A 25,844-nucleotide genomic window follows, 5' to 3' on the forward strand; every position below is an offset into this window, starting at 1 on the left:
TTTAATAAATGATATAACACTGATGACCAGAGGAACACCTTTTTCAACCTTCCTTGTGATTACCTATTGGATGCAAAGATTAATTTGAGGAGTTGGATTGTTGCTTGGACACAGATCAGAGGACAAACGGATGAAGACCAGCTACATTTAAGGGTGTTGTCAGGGAAACGAAACCATTATGTTCTTTGTGAAAATTAGGCAAAGATGGATTTTAGCAGCAGTTTGAGAAAACACTTTTGCCATCTTCAGAAGGGGGGTTGGGTTAACATATTGACATCACCTCCTGCTCACAGAAATATCGATTTCTACCCTTTGTTTCAGAAGATGCCTACGTTGATGGCAATTTCTATCTCTGTAGAAGAGTGAAATCTAAAAGACTAAAGAGAGGCCAATTGTTCTTGCCATATTTCAGGTAAAGTACAGAATGTCTTTCTTTGTTGCTGCCAGATATTGTCTACAGCTTATGTCTAGCCTAACAAAAAGGAGCCCCTATGTTTCTGATTACTCTGCGTTTTACTCATTACTGTTATTCCCTGAGTATTTTGAAGGATTTGACACCTTTGCTAAATATGATATACTAGTTTCAGTTCACCTAGTGGAATCCCTCACACAGAGGCTCTGAGATATCTGGAGATTTCTGTGACTGTAACTGCTAGGCCAGTGGACTTTCAGCCTCTTGATATCTCATTGGTAAGGATTCCACCTTACTATTAAGGGTTGCATGAGTGATGAAAAAAAATTGAGAGCTTTATAGCAAAAGATTAGGAATAAAAAATAAATACCTCATATGGCCTAATACCTCAAACGATACAATTCAAAAACAAATTTACTGGAAGATGGCGGAAGAGTAAGACGCGGAAATCACCTTCCTCCCCACAGATACAACAGAAATACATCTACACGTGGAACAACTCCTACAGAACACCTACTGAACGCTGGTAGAAGACCTCTGACCTCCCAAAAGGCAAGAAACTTCCCACGTACCTGGGTAGGGCAGAAGAAAAAAGAATAAACAGAGACAAAAGGATAGGGACGGGACCTGCACCAGTGGGAGGGAGCTGTGAAGGAAGAAATGTTTCCACACACTAGAAGCCCCTTCGCGGGCGGAGACTGTGGGTGCCGGAGGGGGAAAGCTTCGGAGCCACGGAGGAGAGCGCAGCCACAGGAGTACGGAGGGCAAAGCGGAGAGATTCCCGCACAGAGGATCAGGGCCGATCAGCACTCACCAGACCAAGAGGCTTGTCTGCTCACCCGCCGGGGTGGGTGGGGCTGGGAGCTGAGGCTCGGGCTTCCATCGGATCCCAGGGAGAGGACTGAATATGGCTGCGTGAACACAGCCTGCAGGGGGTTAGTGCACCACGGCTAGCCGGGAGGGAGTCCGGAGAAAAGTCTGGACCTGCCGAAGAGGCAAGAGACTTTTTCTTCCCTCTTTGTTTCCTGGCGCACGAGGAGAGGGGATTAAGAGTGCTGCTTAAAGGAGCTCCAGAGACGGGCGCGAGCCGCGGCTAAAAGCGCGGACCCCAGAGATGGGCATGAGACGCTAAGGCTGCTGCTGCCGCCACCCAGAAGCCTGTGTGCGAGCACAGGTCACTATCCACAACCCCCTTCCGGGGAGCCTGTGCAGCCCGCCACTGCCAGGGTCCTGGGATCCAGGGACAACTTCCCCGGGAGAACGCACGGCAAGCCTCAGGCTGGTTCAACATTATGCCGGGCTCTGCCGCAGGAGGCCTGCCCCGCACTCCGTGCCCCTCCCTCCACCCCCGACCTGAGTGAGCCAGAGCCCCCGAAACAGCTGCTCCTTTAAGCCCGTCCTGTCTGAGCAAAGAACAGAGGCCCTCCGGCGACCTACATGCAGAGGCGGGGCCAAATCCAAAGCTGAGCCCCGGGAGCTGTGAGAACAAAGAAGAGAAAGGGAAATTTCTCCCAGCAGCCTCAGAAGCAGTGGATTAAAGCTCCATAATCAGCTTGATGTACCCTGCATCTGTGGAATTCATGAATAGACAACGAATCATCCCAAATTGAGGAGGTGGACTTTGAGAGCAAGATTTATGATTTTTCCGCCTTTTCCTCTTTTTGTGACTCTGTATGTGTATGCTTCTGTGTGAGATTTTGTCTGTACAGCTTTGCTTCCACCATTTGTCCTAGGGTTCTGTCCGTTTTTTTTTTTGGTTTTGTTTTTAAATTTTTTATTCTCAATAATTATTTTTCATTTTAATAACTTTATTTTATCTTTATTTTATTTTACTTTATCTTCTTTCATTCTTTTTTTCCTTCCTCCCCTCCTTACTTCCTTCCTTCCTCCCTCCCTCTCTCCCTCCCTCCTTTCTTTCTTTCTTTCTTTCTCTCTTTCTTTCTTTCTTTCTCTCTCTCTTTCTTTCTTTCCTTCCTTCCTTCCTTCCTCCCTTCCTTTCTTTCTCTTTCTACTTCTACTAATACTTTCTTTCTATTTTTTCTCCCTTTTATTCTGAGCTGTGTGGATGAAAGGCTCTTGGTGCTGCAGCCAGGAGTCAGTGCTGTGCTTCTGAGGTGGGAGAGCCAACTTCAGGGCACTGGTCCACAAGAGCCCTCCCAGCTCCACAAAATATCAAACGGCGAAAATCTCCCATAGATCTCCACCTCAACACAAACACCCAGCTTCACTCAACGACCAGCAAGCTACAGTGCTGGACACCCTATGCCAAACAACTAGCAAGACAGGAACACAAAACCACCCATTAGCAGAGAGGCTGCGTAAAATCATAATAAGTCCACAGACACCCCAAAACACACCACCAGACATGGATCTGCCCACAAGAAAGACAAGATCCAGCCTCATCCTCCAGAACACAGGCACTAGTCCCCTCCACCAGGAAGCCTACACAACACACAGAACCAACTTTAGCCACTGGGGACAGACACCAAAAACAGTGGAAACTATGAACCTGCAGCCTGAAAAACGGAGACCCCAAACACAGTAAGATAAGCAAAATGAGAAGACAGAAAAACACACAGCAGATGAAGGAGCAAGACAAAAACCCACCAGACCTAACAAATGAAGAGGAAATAGGCAGTCTATCTGAAAAAGGATTCAGAATAATGATAGTAAAGATGATCCAAAATCTTGGAAATAGAATAGACACAATGCAAGAAACATTTAACAAGGACCTAGAAGAATTAAACATGAAACAAGCAATGATGAACAACACAATAAATGAAATTAAAAATACTCTAGAAGGTATCAATAGCAGGATAACTGAGGCAGAAGAACGGATAAGTGACCTGGAAGATAAAATAGTGGAAATAACTACTACAGAGCAGAATAAAGACAAAAGAATGAAAAGAACTGAGGACAGTCTCAGAGACCTCTGGGACAACATTAAACGCACCAACATTCGAATTATAGGGGTTCCAGAAGAAGAAGAGAAAAAGAAAGGGACTGAGAAAATATTTGAAGAGATTATACTTGAAAACTTCCCTAATATGGGAACAGAAATAGTTAATCAAGTCCAGGAAGCATAGAGAGTCCCATACAGGATAAATCCAAGGAGAAATACGCCAAGACACATATTAATCAAACTGTCAAAAATTAAATACAAAGAAAACATATTAAAAGCAGCAAGGGAAAAACAACAAATAACACACAAGGGAATCCCCATAAGGTTAACAGCTGATCTTTCAGCAGAAACTCTGCAAGCCAGAAGGCACTGGCAGGACATATTGAAAGTGATGAAGGAGAAAAACCTGCAACCAAGACTACTCTACCCAGCAAGGATCTCATTCAGACTTCATGGAGAAATTAAAACCTTTACAGACAAGCAAAAGCTGAGAGAGTTCAGCACCACCAAACCAGATTTACAGCAAATGCTAAAGGATCTTCTCTAGGCAAGAAACACAAGAGAAGGAAAGGACCTACAATAACAAACCCAAAACAATTAAGAAAATGGGAATAGGAACGTACAATCGATAATTACCTTAAATGTAAATGGATTAAATGCTCCCACCAAAAGACAAAGATTGGCTGAATGGATACAAAAACAAGACCCATATATATGCTGTCTACAAGAGACCCACTTCAGACCTAGGGACACATACATACTGAAAGTGAGGGGATGGAAAAAGACATGCAAATGGAAACCAAAAGAAAGCTGGAGTAGCAATTCTCATATCAGGCAAAATAGACATTAAAATAAAGACTATTAGAAGAGACAAAGAAGTATACTACATAAGGATCAAGGGATCGATCCAAGAAGAAGATATAACAATTGTAAATATTTATGCACCCAACATAGGAGCACCTCAATACGTAAGGCAAATACTAACAGCCATAAAAGGGGAAATCGACAATGACACCTTCATAGTAGGGTACTTTAACACCCCACTTTCACCAATGGACATATCACCCAAAATGAAAATAAATAAGGAAACACAAGCTTTAAATGATACATTAAACAAGATGGACTTTATTGATATTTATAGGACATTCCATCCAAAAACAACAGAATACACATTTTTCTCAAGTGCTCATGGAACATTCTCCAGGATAGATCATACCTTGGGTCACAAATCAAGCCTTGGTAAATTTAAGAAAATTGAAATGGTATCAAGTATCTTTTCCGACCACAATGCTATGAGACTAGATATCAATTACAGGAAAAGATCTGTAAAAAATAAAAACACATGGAGGTTAAAAAATACACTACTTAATAACGAAGTGATCACTGAAGAAATCAAAGAGGAAATCAAAAAATACCTAGAAACAAATGACAATGGAGACACGATGACCCAAAACCTACGGGATGCAGCAAAAGCAGTTCTAAGAGGGAAGTTTATAGCAATACAATCCTACCTTAAGAAACAGAAAACATCTTGAATAAACAACCTAACCCTGCACCTAAAGCAATTAGAGAAAGGACAAAAAAACCCAAAGTTAACAGAGGAAAGAAATCATAAAGATCGGATCAGAAATAAATGAAAAAGAAATGAAGGGAATGACAGCAAAGATCAATAAAACTAAAAGCTGGTTCTTTGAGAAGATAAACAAAATTGATAAACCATTATACAGACTCATCAAGGAGAAATGGCAGAAGACTCAAATCAATAGACTTAGAAATGAAAAAGGAGAAGTAACAACTGACACTGCAGAAATACAAAAGACCATGAGAGATTACTACAAGCAACTCTATGCCAATAAAATGGACAACCTGGAAGAACTGGACAAATTCTTAGAAATGCACAACCTGCCAAGACTGAATCAGGAAGAAATAGAAAATATGAACAGACCAATCACAAGCACTGAAATTGAAACTGTGATTAAAAATCTTCCAACAAACAAAAGCCCAGAACCAGATGGCTTCACAGGTGAATTCTATCAACATTAGAGAAGAGCTAACACCTATCCTTCTCAAACTGTTCCAAAATATAGCAGAGGGAGGAACACTCCCAAACTCATTCTATGAGTTCACCATCACCTTGATACCAAAACCAGACAAGGATGTCACACAGAAAGAAAACTACAGGCCAATATCACTGATGAACATAGATGCAAAAATCCTCAACAAAATACTAGCAAACAGAATCCAACAGCACATCAAAAGGATCATACACCATGATCAAGTGGGGTTTATTCCAGAAATGCAAGGATTCTTCAATATACGGAAATCAGTCAACGTGATACACCATATTAACAAACTGAAGGAGAAAAACCATATGATCATCTCAATAGATGCAGAAAAAGCTTTTGACAAAATTCAACACCCATTTATGATAAAAACCCTGCAGGAAGTAGGCATAGAGGGAACTTTCCTCAACATAATAAAGGCCATATATGACAAACCCACAGCCAACATCGTCCTCAGTGGTGAAAAACTGAAAGCATTTCCACTAAGATCAGGAACAAGACAAGGTTGCCAACTCTCACCACTCTTATTCAACATAGTTTTGGAAGGTTTAGCCACAGCAGTCAGAGAAGAAAAGGAAATAAAAGGAATCCAAATCAGCAAAGAAGAAGTAAAGCTGTCACTGTTTGCAGATGACATGATACTATACATAGAGAATCCTAAAGATGCTACCAGAAAACTACTAGAGCTAATCCATGAATTTGGTAAAGTAGCAGGATACAAAATTAATGCACAGAAATCTCTGGCATTCCTATACACTAATAATGAAAAATCTGAAAGTGAAATCAAGAAAACACTCCCATTTACCACTGCAACAAAAAGAATAATATATCTAGGAATAAACCTACCTTAGGAGACAAAAGACCTGTATGCAGAAAATTATAAGACACTGATGAAAGAAATTAAAGATGATACAAATAGATGGAGAGATATACCATGTTCTTGGATTGGAAGAATCAAAATTGTGAAAATGACTGTACTACCCAAAGCAATCTACGGATTCAATGCAATCCCTATCAAACTACCACTGGCAGTTTTCACAGAACTAGAACAAAAAATTTCACAATTTGTATGGAAACACAAAAGACCCCGAATAGCCAAAGCAATCTTGAGAACGAAAAACGGAGCTGGAGGAATCAGGCTCCCTGACTTCAGACTATACTACAAAGCTACAGTAATCAAGACAGTATGGTACTGGCACAAAAACAGAAAGATAGATCAATGGAACAGGATAGAAAGCCCAGAGATAAACCCACACACATATGGTCACCGTATCTTTGATAAAGGAGGCAGGACTGTACAGTGGAGAAAGGACAGCCTCTTCAATAAGTGGTGCTGGGAAAACTGGACAGGTACATGTAAAAGTATGAGATTAGATCACTCCCTAACACCATACACAAAAATAAGCTCAAAATAGATTAAAGACCTAAATGTAAGGCCAGAAACTATGAAACTCTTAGAGGAAAACATAGGCAGAACACTCTATGACATAAATCACAGCAAGATCCTTTTTGACCCACCTCCTAGAGAGATGGAAATAAAAACAAAAATAAACAAATGGGACCTAATGAAACTTCAAAGCTTTTGCACAGCAAAGGAAACCATAAACAAGACCAAAAGACAACCCTCTGAATGGGAGAAAATATTTGCAAATGAAGCAACTGACAAAGGATTAATCTCCAAAATTTACAAGCAGCTCATGCAGCTCAATAACAAAAAAACAAAGAACCCAATCCAAAAATGGGCAGAAGACCTAAATAGACATTTCTTCAAAGAAGATATAGAGAGTGCCAACAAACACATGAAAGAATGCGCAACATCATTAATCATCAGAGAAATGCAAATCAAAACTACAATGAGATATCATCTCACACCAGTCATAATGGCCATCATCAAAAAATCTAGAAACAATAAATGCTGGAGAGGGTGTGGAGAAAAGGGAACACTCTTGCACTGCTGGTGGGAATGTGAATTGGTTCAGCCACTATGGAGAACAGTATGGAGGTTCCTTAAAAAACTACAAATAGAACTACCATATGACCCAGCAATCCCACTACTGGGCATATACCCTGAGAAAACCATAATTCAAAAAGAGTCATGTACCAAAATATTCATTGCAGCTCTATTTACAATAGCCAGGAGAAGGAAACAACCTAAGTGTCCATCATCGGATGAATGGATAAAGAAGATGTGGCACATATATACAATGGAATATTACTCAGCCATAAAAAGAAACGAAATTGAGCTATTTGTAATGAGGTGGATAGACCTAGAGTCTGTCATACAGAGTGAAGTAAGTCAGAAAGAGAAAGACAAATACCGTACGCTAACACATAAATATGGAATTTAAGAAAAAAATGCCATGAAGAACCTAGGAGTAAGACAGGAATAAAGACACAGACCTACTAGAGAATGGACTTGAGGATATGGGGAGCAGGAAGGGTAAGCTGTGACAAAGTGAGAGAGTGGCATGGACATATATACACTACCAAACACGTAAAATAGCTAGTGGGAAGCAGCCGCATAGCACAGGGAGATCAGCTCGGTGCTTTGTGACCACCTGGAGGAGTGGGATAGGGAGGGTGTGAGGGAGGGAGACACAAGAGGGAAGAGATATGGCAACATATGTATATGTATAACTGATTCACTTTGTTATAAAGCAGAAACTAACACACCATTGTAAAGCAATTATACTCCAATAAAGATTTAAAAAAATAATAATAATAAAAATAAAGTGCTGAAAAGAAAAACAACAAGAAAAAAAATTTACTTATACCGTGATCTACCTTGTCATTTTTGGAAAACCAAAATTGAAAAAAAAAGTATGTTTTATTATCTCCTCTATGAATAAAGCATATAGTTAAAAGACTTCTTTTGACTTCTGCTTTATGTTAGTTGTAATGAAAATTACTTTAAATTTTAGCTATATGTGTTTATATAATCTTGTATTGTGTTCTAACACCCCAAGCAGCAAGAAAATAGCTTGTCAACAGGCTATAGGTGCACACCCAATTTATATTAGAAAAAGTACATTGTGGGTATTTGATGACAATCTACGTCTATAATTCATTGGTATATTCTAAAGATGTATTTATGTTTATCAATTAGAGACACTTAAACAGAGCCATGTCTCTGAATGCAATTCAGGAAGCTTTAAAAAGAGTAGTGAAGGGGTATCCTTTAAATCTGCTGATGAAGAAACTTACCTGTTCATCTACATATTCTTTTTCTCTGTGCTGAATCCAGCTTGCTAGGCATGCCTAAAAATATTACATGGAGGTGTGATACTACTGCGAAAATATTTTTACAAGGCTATAAACTTTGGTATCAGAATTTTTTGTATAGTTTGTGACTGAGAATGTCAATATATAGCATTTTGGTCCTGAAGTTTTATTTGTTAAACCTCCCTTTGCTTGGATCATCTTTTACCTGATCTTTATTTTCATCATAGTTGCATGACATGGTAAATCTAATGTTCACAAACACCTGGAAGCTAAACTTGAAAAGCTCTTAGAGACACCCTTGTGTTTTTATATTATTTATTTTTGTTTATTACTATGGAAAATTGAGTGAGAACCCCAAATTCCAGAACTATAGTTCCTGATGGAATATGCTGCCAGTGTAGACTATTGCCTCCTAGTATTTCAGGGGCTAGGAAGGTCTCATTATGCCATGTGAATTTCCACTGTTGTTCGTGATGCCTGGAATTTCAGTTTGCTTTTAAATGTAACCCCCTTGCATGTAATATTTTACGTGATTACTCTTATTCCAAATATACAACATGGTAGAACCTTTCCTTAGAGGGTTTGATTAGTTATGAGCTCGGGTGATTAGAAGAATTCGGAGATTGAGAGCCAAGAACAAACATTCACATACTTTGCAGTTTTACCTAGTACTAGGTTTGGGCTCATGGATGTGTGGATATTATGTAAAGCTCTTCTATCTTCCTCTGATTTGTTAGAATATATTTACCATATTGCATTCAATTTTGGTAATAGCTATTCTAAGGGATTTCCCTTGTCTCCTATGGAATTTCTCAGAAGCTAACTCAATTTCAACACAGTATTTTATCTGTCTTTCCCTAATCTTTTAAGCAAACCATTTAGCATAGGAGTGGGGTCGCCTCAACCACAGAAACACATTAGAATCAGTGGAGGTTTGGAAAAAAAAAAACCCAACAATTCTAGTTTCCCATTTTAGCCCAATTAAATCAGAATTGGTAAGAGGAAGGACGGAAGGACTGTGCATTGTATTACAAAAAAAAAATTTAGATGATTCTAAAATTCGGCCAGGCTTGAGAGTTCCTGACTTAGCATTTAAGCTTCCTTATGTTGTTTATACATCTTAATTACTACTCTACCATATATATTCTACCTTATATATGAGTTTATTAAATATTTACAAATCTGACTCTGCCAGTATTGAAAAACAACCTTAAGGACATAGAATAGAGCTTACTTTTTATATTTGCTCTAGTGTCTGGGTCTCAACATATGTTTGAATGAACAAAGGAATTATAATGCATGGCATATTTGCCCATTTACAAGAGGATTTATGTCAGGTAATAATAAGTGCTGTTTAAATGAATGAATGGAAATAAAACAAGAGTGACTCTTCATTCTTAACAGCCTTTGACAAAGACCTCCTGCACAACATTATTAGCAAACACTGGGCAATAGTTCCACTGTTTGCGTATGTACGTAGTTGTCTCTATAATATCTTCACCTGTAGGTTAAAAATTAAGTTTCTTGAAAGAAACAAATCACTGATTGTTTTGTTGAATTAATTGCTTTATAATTTCTCAGAATTCCTAGCATTAAGGACTATTGGATACATATTACTGACTGCCTGAATTGGCTAAGATAAATGTTTGGTTTGCCCGTATTTCAGAAAAATTCTCTTTTTTTGGATTTTCATTTCTCTTTACTTGCAGTAATACCCCTCCCCTCCCCCAACCTGAATAATCAACGAGCAAATCCCTCCATTATCATGACCTGGGTAAAAATCTTTTTGTCTACTATTAAGGTCTGTCAAGACAACTAGAAGTAATACGGATGCAGTTATTTAGCACAATTCTTGCTCAGTAATTCAAAAACTACCAATTCTAATTCTCTACTGAATTCCACTATCTACTTCATGTAGGTAGTAAGACTTTGAAAGGAAGTGGGTCTGCTTCTCTCTGTTATCACACATAACCGAGATTCAAATGACCATGCAGTAAAAAGTGAACATTACACCTTGTACTTACAGAGCTTCACTCTTTGAGGAACTCAAAAAGCTTTAAAACATGATCTTGCTAATCTTCACAATATCCTTTCTAGGACGTAACATGACATTTTAATGTAAGACAATCCAGGTGCAGTGTAGAAAACGCCAACCTATCTTACTGGAGAGAATTTTTTTAAAGATATTTTTGTTTAAAAAATTCAGACTTCAGGCTTTTCAGTGCTGCATTTGGTGCCTGGTAAGCCTGAAATGATCCAGATGGTATTTCCAACCCAAAGGACTTTTTTTTTTTTTTTTAACAGAGACTTGGCTATACATGCATTCTTTTTATTTTCTTCAAATTATTGTACACAGATGGTTTGACTATAGGTGAAATGCCACCAATCTGGGGGGATTTTAAATAATTAATTTCAGCTGCTTTAAAAAAGAAGTGGCTTTTCAATGTGTAGAGACCAGTATAAATTGTGATGAAAATGAAAATAATCATAATGGGTAATTTTTCTGTATCCCAAACAATTTTCTTGGTTTAATCATTTTATTTTTCCTTTACCCTCAGTTTAATTATATTCCAATCCATTGTCAACACTACTACTTGGATGCTCTTTTCAAAATGTTTGAATACTTTAGGGTGGCCTTGCACACCAGACTGCCATAATAGAGATCCTCACCATGACCTGACTTCAGGTAGTTATTCTGCCACTTGCAAACCTACACCCAAATGTGTCATTTACCTCAGATATGATATAGTCACTATTACCCAAACACATCATCACATCAAATTCTTCCACGCATTCACATAACTGTTTCCTCTCCCTGCAATGTACATCCATTTTTTCTTCATCTAGCTAAGTTCTACTCAGCTTTCAATATTCAGGTCAAGAACCACCTATACTATAATTATTGAGTATATTGTAGTTGTTGGTCCAATTTTTTTTCATTCCAATAGATACTGGCTTCTTGAGGAAAGAAACAATATGCTATTTATGTTTAAATCTTAATACCTAACATAGTAACTGACATATAGTAGAGATGCTAAAACATGGGTCTGTTGAAAGAATTATTTTCTTCTTATAATGTATATGCTTAAATTTCTAAGAACATAACTAATATTAGCCATCTAATTTTCATATTAGCAAATTAATATTTAAACAAAATAACAGAGAATTTTAGACTCATTTTCTTCATGATAGTAAAATTTTTATACGGTGAAAGTTGATGTTAACTAAGCAATACAGAGGTGTTGAGCCTTTACCACATTATAGGCTTTTCTCATTGAATGCAACTGATATTCACTAAGATTAAACCACATTTTATACTCCTTACAATTAAGAGTAATATCTTAGGCCTCAATTACTCATTTAATTCTAGGTAGATTTTCTAGTAAAATCTTGGTCCTTTTCACAGGATATCACTCAGCCCACCTACATTTGAAGGGGAGAGGTGTACTCTTCAAATAGGAATCTTCTGTAATATTCTTAAAAGGGTACCATCCTTCCTCTCCAGCTGGTATAATATCAAATCTTGTTCATCTGGCTTAAATGGCAACATGAAACATTTTATGAAACATTTAAGGGTAAGAAATAATTCTTATGGTGTGCACTTGAAAGATTTGAAGCCATCTAATCTCAGTCTAGATGCTATCTGAGCATCAAGCCATGCCACTAGGATGCAATGTACAGTTTTGGCCCCTCATATATTTGTTATTTGAACTTTGGCATGATGCCTTCTGTTTGCAAAAAGAGGCGTTATAAGAAACAGCTGTGTAGAACCTGCTATTGTCTTCAGCGCCAAAGGGTCTTTTCCGGACATCATGTATTATACAAGGGGATTCAAATGTGACTGCTCAGGAGAACCTCTTGGAGAGCTTGCTAAAATACAGATTCCTGTGACCCATTTCAGACCTACTAAATCAGAATCTCTGGGAATAGTCCTTGAGATGAGTTTTTAAATTAATTTTTATTTTGAAATAATTTTAGATTCACATACAAGCTTCAAGAACAGTATAGAGTTCCCACGTTCTAGTCCCTCAACTTCATCTTACTTAACTTTAACATATAACACAATGATCCAAACGAGGAAATAGATGATGGTGTGACACAATTAACTGTAGACCTTAATTAGGATGACAGAAGCTTTTACATACATTTTTTGGTATATTAGTTTTATGAAATTTTTTCACATTTATAGATTTGTGTAACTACCAACACAATCAGCACACAGAACTGTTCCATCAACTCCCTGAACTCCCTTGTGTTAGCCCTATACCCATACTCTACTCCCATTCCTAATTTTTAGTGACCACTCATCTGTTCTCTATTTCTATAGTTTTGTCATTACAAGAAAGTTATATAAGTGGAATCATGTAGCATGTAATCTGTTGGGATTGGCTTTTTCCTCTCAGTATAATGCTCGAGATTCAGTCCCAGTTTCTGTGTCTATCAACTTTGCTCTTTTTATTGCTGACTAGTATTCAGATGTATCACAGTTAATCTATTCATCTGTGAAAGTACATTTGGGTTATTTCCAATTTGGGGCTATTACAAATAAAGCAGCTATAAATATTTGTATGCAGGTATTTGTGTGAACATAAATTTTCATTTCTCTACAGTAAATTCAGTCCACATTCTGGTTTTGTCAAATGACTCTATACTGTCTTTTATAGCATTTTCCCCTCACATTTTCTTTTTTGAACAATAATTTCTTTGTTCAGGAATTAATTGCCTCCTATCCTCAAGCCCTCTCTTGTAGAGCTATCTCTCTCTCCTTCTGTTTAAGTCTGAAGCTGTTGCATCAAACATTTGTTGCACTGCTATTATCCAAGAACTTCTTTTCCTCATGGTCTTACATTGAATGCTTTTTTTGGAATTGTGTCTTTTTGGTTTATTTTCTTTTTACAGTGTACTTCCTAAGAAAGAATTCTTAAATGTTAAAAGTGTCATTTTAAATATAAGAAAATATCTTCATTCTATACTGCCACTTGACTGATCTTTTGTTTAAATTCTATCTTGAAAATACTTTTTCCTCCGAATTTTGAATACATTACTCCATTGGGTTTTTTTTGCGGTATGCGGGCCTCTCACTGTTGTGGCCTCTCCCATTGTGGAGCACAGGCTCCGGACGCGCAGGCTCAGCGGCCATGGCTCACAGGCCTAGCCGCTGCGCGGCATGTGGGATCTGCCCGGACCGGGGCACGAACCTGTGTCCCCTGCATCGGTAGGCGGACTCTCAACTGCGCCACCAGGGAAGCCCTTGTATACTTTTATATTATTTTTAGGAAAAAAGAATCATCCCCTACAATTTTGTTTGTTCATTTTTTCTTTCAAGAACTTCCATTGGTTGGATATTGAACATCTAAAATGGTCCTCTTATTTGCTTATCCTTTCTTTACTTATTTCCATCTGTTTGAATTGTTTAGTTTTCTTGAAAGTACACTTGATTTCAAGAGAGCAATTTCTAATTTTAAATACACTATACAAATTTTCAAAAGCTCTTTCTTTTTTTCTTATTTTTAATAACATCTGTTCTTTTTTAATGGACACAATATATTATTGTCTTATCTCAGGGTATTAGTTGCAAGGTTCTTAAATTTTCTTTTGTTTCCTACATTGTCTTGGTCTCTTCTTGATTTTCTTCTTACTTTTGTGTCTTTTCTTATTCTGTTTTGTATGTGGAGGTTTTGGTCACATCCCTGGTGAGCCAGGCCTCCTTGTTCATAATTAAGTGTGAGGAAACAAATAACAAGCCTTGAGCACCTGGATGATGCTTGTCAAAAGTGGGCATCCCGTAGTCAAAATCAGCTTTTCTTCACTGAAATATCCCCAAATAAACATATCTGTGGTTTTCATTTTTGTTTTAAATCTGGACCAGTTCAGTTTATCCAGTGAGTAACACCACTAGTCTCTTGCATCAGGGTTGTTCCTGCCTGCCAGGGTCCTGGTTCAAGTGCCACAGGGAGGAAAAAGGCGAGAGTCCCACTCTTTGATTACAACTCACTTAATCACTCCTTCCTCTTTTTAAAATCCCATTTCTCCTTCCTACCCTTTGTTAGGACTCTACACTTTGGAGACAAGGGTGGTAGTAGTGAGGGTAAGTAGTCCATAACGGGTGGAAGGAAAAAAAAATAGAAGTCCAACCATTTTTTATACAGGTTTTAATGCCTGTTTTCAGCCCTAACCCTTATTTGTCCTTAGTATATTTGATACATGTGAATCCTGAGCCCTCTGTGGTTTAAACCAGCTTGTTCTCAATGGTATTTCTGAAGCTTTGTTAATTTGCTATCAGTTTCCTGACCTTCTTCTGGCCTCCAAAAACTTGTTGAAATTTCTTGTCCAATATGTTTTCCATTGTTTTGTCCACTTTCTTTTTAAAATTTATTTACTGTCATGTTAAAGTTGTTTGAGGGGAGAAGATAAATGTCTGTAGTCAGTCTGCCATGTTTAACTTGATATATAGCTATGTCACTGACACTGTGATGCTTTACACTATAGTAATTATATTTAGCTCTTGGTTCCATTTCTAGTATAGTCAAAGGACTATGTTCCATTCATCTCTAATTGTTTGCATAATTCCATGTATTCCTCAAAACAATTAACCAGCAAGTAAGATAAAGTCAGGCTCCTAATTCTTACAGTTTGTTGTCTTTCTCTGTCTTTATTTCATATTTATATTTTCATTTTCCCCTTTTCTTTTTCTTTATTCTCCTCCCATAATATTATATAATATTTCAGTTAAAAATTTCTCATACCAAATTTGCAAACAGATAAATGGATAAATAATGGAAAATAAAGAAATGAAGACAACTAGATACATTTTTGGTACTGGTTAAAAGTGGTTTGAATTAAGACAAAGACTAATGTACTTTTAACTTCCATCTTGAGTCAGTCAATGAAAATTTTCTTTTCCTCTCCTCCTCTTCCTTCTTTTAACAATTGACATTCTTAATTCATATGAAGCACAATGGGGTTTACTATTGTGCTTAGAATGGAGAAGAGAGGTGAAAAACACATGGGCTTTACTTCTCTGCACTTATACTGAGATCTTGAGAAAGTTCCTCCATCCAAAGTAGTCTAATTCTCTTATATGGAAACTAGGAGCTAATTATACATTAATGAGAGTTTAGATATTCATCAAAATTTATAGACTGTTATTACTTATTCTAGTCATAAGTCTGAATGAGTAAGTACTGTTTGGTCAAAAGTTATTCTCTTATGTTCTAAAGATTTTGTTAATATGTTGTTTTTAGTAGTGCCAGTGACTATCTAAAACTCATCGCATGTTTAAGAACCCCCCAAAATATTCCTTCAAATTGGAAATAAAAATTATTTTATACCACTCTTCTGCTTAAAAACCCTCCAGTGTCTTAGTTTACCTAGAATAAAATTCTAACCCTATATGAAAGCCCCAAGCCTATCTAAAAATACAAAGTCTATATGAAAACTCTTCTATCTCATGTGCCTCTATTTTCTTTGTGTGTGTGTGTGTGTGTGTGTGTGTGTGTGTGTGTGTGTGTACTCCATCCATGCTGGCCTTCCCTCACTTCCTCAAATTCTCCAAGTTTGTTTCTGTTCCAGAGCCCTGGCACCAGCTGCTCCCTACATGTGGAACAGAGTTCTCCTTAATTTAATGTGACTCCCTCAGTCTAGTTAGTCAGATTGTAGCTTAAATGCCTCCTTCAGAGAGACTGTCCTGGACCACATATTTAAAGTAGCCTTGCTGTCTGCTGTCACTCTTCATTTCACCACCCAATTTTAATTCTTTGCAAAATAGTTATTACCTGATATTTTTGTGTTTGTTTCTTCTTTATCCCCTTTATTTATATTTTATGGTTAATCTCTCTAGTTGTTAAAAAGCAAGGTTTTTGCCAATCTATTTTACTTTAAAATTCTCTAGTGTTCGCATAGTATTTGTTGTTTATTAGGCACCTAATAAATATAAACAGTAAATTAAAGAAGTACATAAAATTTCGAGTAATTTGTTAGTCAATCTAGGTGTAATTACTGGAGGAAATTGCTAAAAGTAGAACCACTGAAATATTATTAGAATTAACATTTATATCTTTAAGATGATAGGTGAGGGGGATCTAAAATTTTTAAAACATGGAATAAAATAATAAATCTTGTGCTATTTACAATATGCTGAACATACACCATTCTGACAACCTTCAAAGTATTAAGATCCTGGTTTCATGTGCAGGTGAAGCATAATAGATTTTAGATGATTATAAATCATTTCACATCTTCACACGTGATTTGGCACTTGCTTCTTAGATTCAAAATCATATAAAAATAATTCAACCATTGCATATTAAAAACTAAGACAGCTTGGAGATAAAGTTGGTTATATCTGTTTCATTGAGTTTAGAAAGATTTCCTAGAGCTATTCTCACAGTCCTGAAACATTACACACGATTTTCACTAGTCATTGTGAAGGACCAGGTAAAGACTTACCTTACTAATGCATCATTGGAAAAAACCAAGAAATTCTATTTTAGAGAAAAAATGCTGTTTTGGTTCAAAGATGATTTGAACAAGGATGATCTGGATGTTAATTAGAAACTGTAGGCACTCACGATTTGGAAAAACATTTCTAGAGAATAATAGTAATATTTTTGCAAGTAATCTTAAGGAGTTTGTGAAAGAAATTTAAAAGTGTATATTACATTAGATATTTAGAATTCTGCTTGGTTATTTAGTAGAGTTAGGCTGTGTTTTATAGAATATTACTATTTAAAAGATAAGATGGATGAGAATAAGGAGTCGTTTAGCTTCTGTATCCCATCTCTTCTTCATTCAGTCATTCCAACACACATGCCCATATGAAGATTCTAGCTAAGTAATGAAAATAGAACTTTTAAAAATTGCTTGTTTTAAAACATTTCTACCAAGAAAGTAAGCTAACTGCTGGAACACAAAAGCTAGGCTAGTTATTGAAATTAGCAGCTCCCAAATGTCAGAATCTTAATTGTCAAGACTTACTGCTTGCCCACATCACATAGTCCACTGCAGTCTGGCATCTCTTCTCAAAGCGGTGATTCAGAAGCTCAGCCTCCCCCTCCATCTTGTGGTTCTTCTTCAACATATCAACTTTAAGTTTGCCTCAGAAGTAGAAAGAGAGTAGAGGGCTGTACGGAAATTTAAGAGACCAGGCAACGACTTCCCTGGTGGCACAGTGGTTAAGAATCCGCCTGTTGATGCAGGGGATATGGGTTCAATCCCTGGTCCAGGAAGATCCCACATGCTGCGGAGCAACTAAGCCCACGTGCCACAACTACTGAGCCTGAGCTCTAGAGCTCGCAAGCCACAACTACTGAGCCCACGCACCACAACTACTGAAGCCCACGCACTCTAGGGCCCACTTGCAGCAACTACTGAGCCCACATGCTGCAACTACTGAAGCCCGCACGCCTAGAGCCTGTGCTCCGCAATAAGAGAAGCCACCACAATGCAAAGCCCATGCACCGCAACAAAGAGTAGCCCTGCTGGCTGCAGTTAGAGAAAGCCCGTGCACAGCAATGAAGACCCAACGCAGCCAAAAATAAATAAATTTTTTTTTAAAAAAGAGACCAAGCAAAGAAAAGGTGCACATTCTATCAACCAGAGCTGAGTCACATAGCCCTGCTAACTTGAAGGAGGCAGGGAAATGTAGTAGTGCCCAGGAGAAGGAGGCAAAGTTTTGATGAGAAAATAGCAGTATTCTATCCTTACTCTTTAATCAAGTCAAAGTATTAATACCCACACAATGGCAGCCATAGAAGTAGGCTACTCAGATCTCCTTCAAGAGGACCTGATACATGGAGCATAGCTGATTTACAACCCTAGCTGTTACAGCTTTGAATCAACCACCACAGATAACACTTTTCCCAAGCTGCTATGAATCAATGGCTGAGTTTGGCCAGTACATAGGAACCAGACCATTCATGTTCAATATGAGATTCTTTAAAGAATAACTTGTGCTTTGAGTCTACCCACTGGCTTAGCCAAGACTTTCTTAGAATTAAAGTATATTCAGAGGCTGGTTCTAAGCAATCCTTTCCTCCTTCTCTCCTTTCACAGTTGTCAAACCTACACAGTGGTCTGAAGCCTCTTCTTACCTACTCCTACTCTCACTTTTATCCTTCGCAGAGCCACCACAATAAATCTCTCAAATATCTAATCCTGTCTTGATGCTTACTTATGAGAAGGCCTGAATTGATGCAAATAGTACTAAGATTGATTCAGGAAATCAGGCAGCAAGGTGAGTTTTGAGAATGGCTCACTCCTTAACTGGCTGACAAAGAGGACTTTGTTCTAAGTGGAATGTGCAGGATGGATAATCTCTGGCACAAAATGGCAGCCTAATTGCTGAAGGTTCCAGCAGTGATACCCTGGAAAAATGTCCTAGTGTAGAGGAATGACCTTGTTGGTGCTATGATTCTGGTATTTAAAAGATTCATGGAGAGCAACTCCTTCAAGGACAGTGGCATTATCTGGTTACTACTAGGCTGTGTTTGACAACTTGCAAAGAGAAAGCAGGAAACTGAGGGTAGTTAACAGAAAATTAAATATTTTGATAGCTAACAAAAAAACCCTTTCTCCTCCAGAGGAAGAGCAGACATGGGTGATGTATTAGTTCAGGCTGCCATAACAGAATGCCAAAGACTGGGTGGCTTAAACAATAGAAATGTAATTTTCTCAGAGTTATGAAGATTAGAAGTCCAAAATCAAGGCATCAGCAGGGCTGGTGTCTGGTAAGGGCTCTCTTTCTGGCTTGCAGATGACCACCTTCCTGCTGTGTTCTCATATGGCCTTTCCTTGATGCACGTAAATGGAGTGAGAAAGCAAGCTCTGGTGTTTCTTCTTCTCATAAGGACACCAGTCCTGTTGGAGTAGGATCTCACCCTTATGATTTCATTCAACATTAATTATCTCCTTAAAGGCCTTATCTTTGCATAGAGTCACATAGGGGGTTAGGGCTTTAACATGTGAAATTTAGGAGGACACAGTTCAGTCCATGATGGTGAAAAGCAGAAAAGCAGACATGAGACTTCTGAGTCACAACACTCCAGAGATGACCAGTCAATGTAGGTCTGTTATGCCAAGGTCAGGGCCTTGTTTGAGAAAACTTGGTAAGGATTCTGGTCACCAGTTTCAGTGTGTGGCAGTTTTCTTCCCCATACACCCCATCAATTCTATGACATCAGCTGGATGTCCCTACAGTTCAACTCAATTCTGACACTCTCTACCTGGAGACAGCATCAGACTCGCAGGTTAAGGACTCAGTCCCACAAGACTGCCTCCCTACTAACTCCTAGCAAGCCCAGGTTATCCTGTGCTTTTGACCAACCAGCTACAGATTGGCAGTTCCAATGACCCCCTCACTCCAACCTTGGGTTTGATTAATTTGCTAGAGTAGCTCACAGAACTTAGAGAAACACTTTGCTTACTAGATCAATCACTGGTTAATTGTAAAAGGATATAACTCAAGAACATCCAGATGAAAGAGATACATAGCACAAGGCATGGGGAAAGGTCGTGGAGTTTTCATGCCTTCTCCACGTGTACTATTCCTTTCAAATCCTCACGTGTTCACTAACCTAGAAGCTCTTTGAGCTCCATCCTTTAGGGGTTTTATGGAGGTTTCATTACATAGGCATGATGGATTAACTCATTGGCCATTGGTGATTGAACTCTCAGTCTCCAGCCCCTCTCCCTTCCCCAAGAGGCCAGGGGGTGGGACTGAAAATTCCAACCCTCTATTCATATGGTTAGTTCTCCTGGCAACCAGCCCCCAACTTGAGGTGTTTTCCAAAAAGTCACTTCATTATCATTAACAAAAGGCACCCTAATTGCTCTCACCATTTAGGAAATTCCAAGGGTTTTAGAAGCCCTGTGCAAGAAGTGACATGAAAACCAAATATATATTTCTTGTAAATAAAAATATCACACTTAGGAACCTGGTACATAGGTGGGAGATAATTGGATGGATGCTCCTGATGATCTCGGTAATGTAGACCTCTCTGAACTCCCAGAGCTCCCAGGGGTGGCTTACATCTCCCTGGAGAACTCTGTAGAAAGACATTACAAAGGCCTCTCCCCAGCAATGCAATATGTATCCCCTTAAGGAAATGTCCCATCTCCTCCCCTAGCTGCCAGTCTGATAATAAGGGTTAAATCTCAGTATATCCCAGCTGGGCCTCATAAAGGAGGATAGAGAGTACACACCAAGAAAGAGGCAAGAATTAGCTTGCATGTTTGATAGAGTCACAGAGCTCTGTAAGACATGTTAAGAATCCCTGGGATTAGGCTTTAAAATTGTTTAAGGGGTCCGGAATAAAGACAGGTTAAGCAAAAATGTATTTGCTTCACAATACTTTCTAAGGATGTGTGATTTAATATCTTGCAAAGAATGGGGCAAACTCTTTGCTGGGTATGCTGTTAGGTGTGTGGAAAAATCAAAGATCTATGCTGGGTAAAGTGGAAATTCCTAAATAGAATTCAGGTATTGGTATATGGCATGAGGTATATGGTAGAGGAAGGAATACAGTCTCAGGGAAGTGGACATACTGGAATGGACATATTGTATAAGGCCAGAAAATCCACTAGATGATTAAGTCTCATCTCCAAGGCCATGAAGAATGTACTGGTGAGAGGGGAACCAACATCACTGAGAAGTTCAGGGGTTGGTCTTTTCTGAAGGCCAGGGCTGTTAGGAGGAGAGGGGCTCACAGACCTGGGCTCTCTACTATCTAGGTGGCTTATGAGGCACCAAAGTAACAGACACCAGGGGGCACTGCTTACAGTCAGGAACCAAGAGGTCCTAATTACTGTAACAACCAGAAAGATCAGAGAGGACAGTCAAAAAGATTTGTAGAGACGGTTAATAGAGGACGGTGTCTATATAAGTAAAATAGATGGGCAGCCAACAAGTGTGCTGCTTAATATCTACAACCAGAAGATGATAAGAATGGAAGGACAGGAGATTGAGAGCAGTCACTTCAATAAACAGTCATAATTCCTTGTTCAGTTTCTGATGATTTTCACATACAGACTTTATTAACAGAAGAGGTGTTCAGCTCCCTAGAAGGAGAGACCTACAACCCACAGCAAGTGTATACTATACTATATACTATCCCCAAAAGGGCCCAAGGTCACTTACTTCGGCGCCTTTACACTGGGGAAAGAGGAATGCCAGGACATTTTGAGAACTATTGCACACAGAATTTGAACTGATATCCACACTTAGAAACTCAAAATTTATTATGGTCCCCATGTGAAAGTAGCAAGTAAAAGAGGCCAAGTAATAAAGGCAGTCCTAATTAAAGTCAAGCTTACAATAGCTAATGGGTCCATGGATAGAACCACGTGACTATTATTTTCCTAGTCTCAGATATATAATAGGGATTGGCATTCTTGGCAGTTGGATAACACTCACACTGAATTCTTGACCTGTGGAATAAGAGTTATCATATCATAGTGAAGATAGCTAAAGCCAAGTAGGAACTCTGAAACTATTCTGTCTTACCCCTGACCAAGACACCAAATTTAAAAAAAGTATCACACCCTGGGGCAATGGTGAAGATTAGTGCTTCAATTATGCACCTAAAGAACATAGGGATGGTGGTGTCTATTATATCACCATTTAATTTTCCAGGATTCATCATTTTCTTCAGGGGCCTGACAGTCAAATTAAATATTACTTCGTTCATCTTATTGTAGACTATCACAAGCTCAACCAAGTAGTTTTCATAGAAATGGAATCTACAATATCTAGATTTTGTGTCTGGCTTCTTTCACTTAACACAATGTTTTCAAGGTTCATCTATGTTGTATAATGTATGAGTACTTCATTTCTTTCTATTGTCAAGTAATGTTCCATTGTATAGATATACCACATCTTTTATCCATTGTTTTTGTTTATCTATTTATCAGATAATGGACATTTGGGTTGTTTCCACTTTTTAGCTATTATGAATAATAATACTGTTATGAAAAAATGTATGTTCTAATGTGAACATATGTTTTTAGTTCTCTTAGATATATATCTAGAAGTGGAATTGCTGGGTCATATGATACCTCTACATTTAACCTCTTGAGGAATGCCAAACTGTTTCCCAAAGCAGCTGAACCATTTTACATTCCCACAAGCAATATATGGGGGCTCTAATTTCTCCACATCCTTGCCAACACTTGCTATCATCTGTCTATTTTACTATAGCCATCTTCCTGTGTGTGAAATGATATGTCATTGTGGCTTAGGTTTACATTTCTCTTATAACTAAGGATGTTACGGATATTTTCATGTTTTTATTGGCCATTTGTATATCTTCTGAAAATGTCTATTTAAATCATTTGCTCATTTTAAAGTTGGATTATTTGTCTTTTATGTCTTTTTATTGTTGAATTGTAAGGGTTTGTTACCAAGCAAGAGCTCATTGCTCAACACCCATAGAAGCTAATACTATGACACTAGCTTTTGAGAAAAGAAAAGTACTTTATCTTGAGGTTGACCAGCAAGAAGACAGGAGGCAGGGCTCAAATCTGTCTTCCTGATCTGGAGTTCAGTAAAAGTTTCATGAGTTAGGGGAGGATGTGTTGGAATGTGGAAGCACTGGCAGGGCAGGTTTCCACTGGAGGGCTTTGGAACTTGGCCATGTATGGTAAGGTGTGGTAAAGTGGGCTTCAGCATCAGATCTTCCTGGACAACAGACCCTTGGCTTTTTTTTTTTTTTTTTTTTTTGCTGTACGCGGGCCTCTCACTGTTGTGGCCTCTCCCGTTGCGGAGCACAGGCTCTGGACGCGCAGGCTCAGCTGCCATGGCTCACGGGCCCAGCTGCTCCGCGGCATGTGGGATCTTCCTGGACCGGGGCACGAACCTGTGTCCCCTGCATCGGCAGGCGGACTCTCAACCACTGCGCCACCAGGGAAGCCCGACCCTTGGCTTTTGAAAGTGTTCTTGTGTTCAGGTTCCAGTCATGTCCTAGTCCTTTGGTTCCATAGAAGGGAGAAACTTTAGTTCTAATTATTATTTGAGGTCAAAATTTTCTCCTCTACTCATGCTTTGGTTGCGTGACTTGCAGTTTCGTTCTGTTGTTTCTGAAAAACAACTCAGTATCTCATTATCAATAGAGTAGGACCAGATTGAGCTGGTCCTGGGGTTATAAGTTCGTTATATATTCTGTATCTTGGACCCTTATCAGATAAATGAGTTGCAAATATTTTCTCACATTCTGTGGGTCATCTTCTCATTTTCTTTTTTTATTATAATACAAAAATATTTTCCTTTAATAAAGATTTTCACATCATGTTTAATGGGAAACAACTAAAATGTTATGTAAAGAGCCCAGGAGGTAAATTTTTACTATTTATCTTTCAGATCATATCATTTTTCTTCAAAATCTGTACATATGCTTGTGATGTTTTCAAAACTAGATCTTGGTATAGATTTGACTCATCAGTAGATCCTAGAGGAGAAGCTCTATAGGATCCAGATTCAAATTCAGCAGCAGCTTCTTCTAATTTCCTAGTTATATTTTAAAAATAAGAAACACTTCATGAATTTGCATGTCATCCTTGTGCAGGGCCCATGCTAATCTTCTCTGTATCATTCCAATTTTAGTATATGTGCTGCCAAAGTGAACACAACTTTCATTTTCTTGATAGTGTCCTTGAAGCACAAAAGTCTTTTTTAATTTGGATGAAGGCCAATTTATTTATTTTTTCTTTGATTGCTTGTGCTTTTGGTGTTTTATCTATCATTGCCTAATCCAAGGTCACAAAAATTTACATCTGTGTTTTCTTCTAGTAGTTCTATAGTGTAAGCTTTACAGTAGGTCTCTGATCCATGCTGAATTAATTTTGTGTATGTTGTGAGGGAGGGGCCCACCTTAATTTTTTTGCATGTGGATATTCAGTTACCTGGCACCATTTCTTGAAAAGGACTAAATTTTTTTCTACTGAATCATCTTGGCACCCTTGTCAACTTGCTGTGATTATTACTGAGGAGAAGAGTATACTTAGACGTAATCTTATTTCCCTCCCTGATTATTGTTGGTCATGTTATCAAGGTTTGTTGCCCTTACTAAATTTTTTGTTCTGTTAATAAAGGTGCTATAGTGTTTAATCTTAGCTCTACTTTTAAATAGCTTCAAACTGCCCACAAAAACTTTTACCTTAGCTTCTCCAATTCTAGAGTTCTCTATTTTGCATCATTTTGCTTAGCTGAATTTTTTCTCAAGTAGTGCCCCCTCCACCTCTAGGAGGGGCACACAACGTTAGTTCCCACAGTATTATTTAGGTTAATGTCTGCCTGTTCCTTTTAATTTGAATGGCAACTTGACCTGGCATATATTATTGCAGGGGTCAGCAAACTTTCCATAAAGAGCCAGATAGTGAATGTTTACAGGTTTGCGGGCTTTATGGTCTCAGTTGCACCTCCTCAATTCTTCTGCTGTAGTGCAAAAGCCATCACAGACAATTTGTAAGCAAGTGGATATGATTGTGTTTCCATAAAATTTTACCTGTCAAAATAGATGGTGGCCAGATTTGGCCTATGGGTTGTGTTAAACTGACCCACCTATTATTGGATCACAGACTCCCTTATAACTTTGTGGACCTGTTTGTTCAGTGAATATTTATTGAGCACCTACTCTATACTAAATCTTCTAAGTGCTCAGGACACGTTGTTGGACAAGGCAAAAAAAGGCCTGTTCCCTAATTAACAAACAACCAACCCTATATGCCAAAAGAAGGAGAGACAGACAGAGAGACAGAGAGACAGAGAGACAGAGAGAGAGAGAGAGAGAGAGAGAGGGAGGAAGGGAAGAACGGAAGAAGGGAAGAAGGAAGAGGTGAGGGAGAAATAATACAGAGAAATCAGACTGTAGTAGGACAGGCAACATTTACTAGAATGTACTCTGCAGAGGTGATAATGAGAGAAACTTTCAACTATGTGACGATCTGGGCAAAATATTCCAGTAATGAGACAAAGCAAGTTCAAAGTCCCTGTGGTGTGATTTAGAAAAGAGAGAAATGCAGTGTTGTTGAACAAATTGATTCAATGGGAGAGTGTTAAGACTTGAGGTGAGAGAGGAAAGTGTGAGAATTGTAAAACATTTGGATTTCATTCTAAATGCAACGGGAGGACAATTACATTACCTGATTTATTTTTTAAAATGATCACTCTGATTATATTTGGAGAGATTTAGCAGGAAAAAGTATCAGAAGGGAGTATTTTGAAGGTTATTCCTGTAATTCAGGAAGGAATTCA

General features: G+C 38.3%; 1 protein-coding gene and 1 non-coding gene across 2 annotated transcripts in view; one reads left to right on the top strand and one right to left on the bottom strand.

Moving 5' to 3' along the window:
- Positions 1-25,844, top strand: part of LIX1 (limb and CNS expressed 1) — a 999,195-nt gene that overhangs the window by 674 nt on the left and 972,677 nt on the right. The window lies entirely within an intron of this gene.
- Positions 24,112-24,218, bottom strand: LOC117196212 (U6 spliceosomal RNA). The gene has a single exon (XR_004476295.1). It is a non-coding gene; the product is annotated as a U6 spliceosomal RNA (small nuclear RNA).

The sequence above is a fragment of the Orcinus orca genome, chromosome 3 (assembly GCF_937001465.1).
Source record: "Orcinus orca chromosome 3, mOrcOrc1.1, whole genome shotgun sequence".
NCBI lineage: Eukaryota > Metazoa > Chordata > Mammalia > Artiodactyla > Delphinidae > Orcinus > Orcinus orca.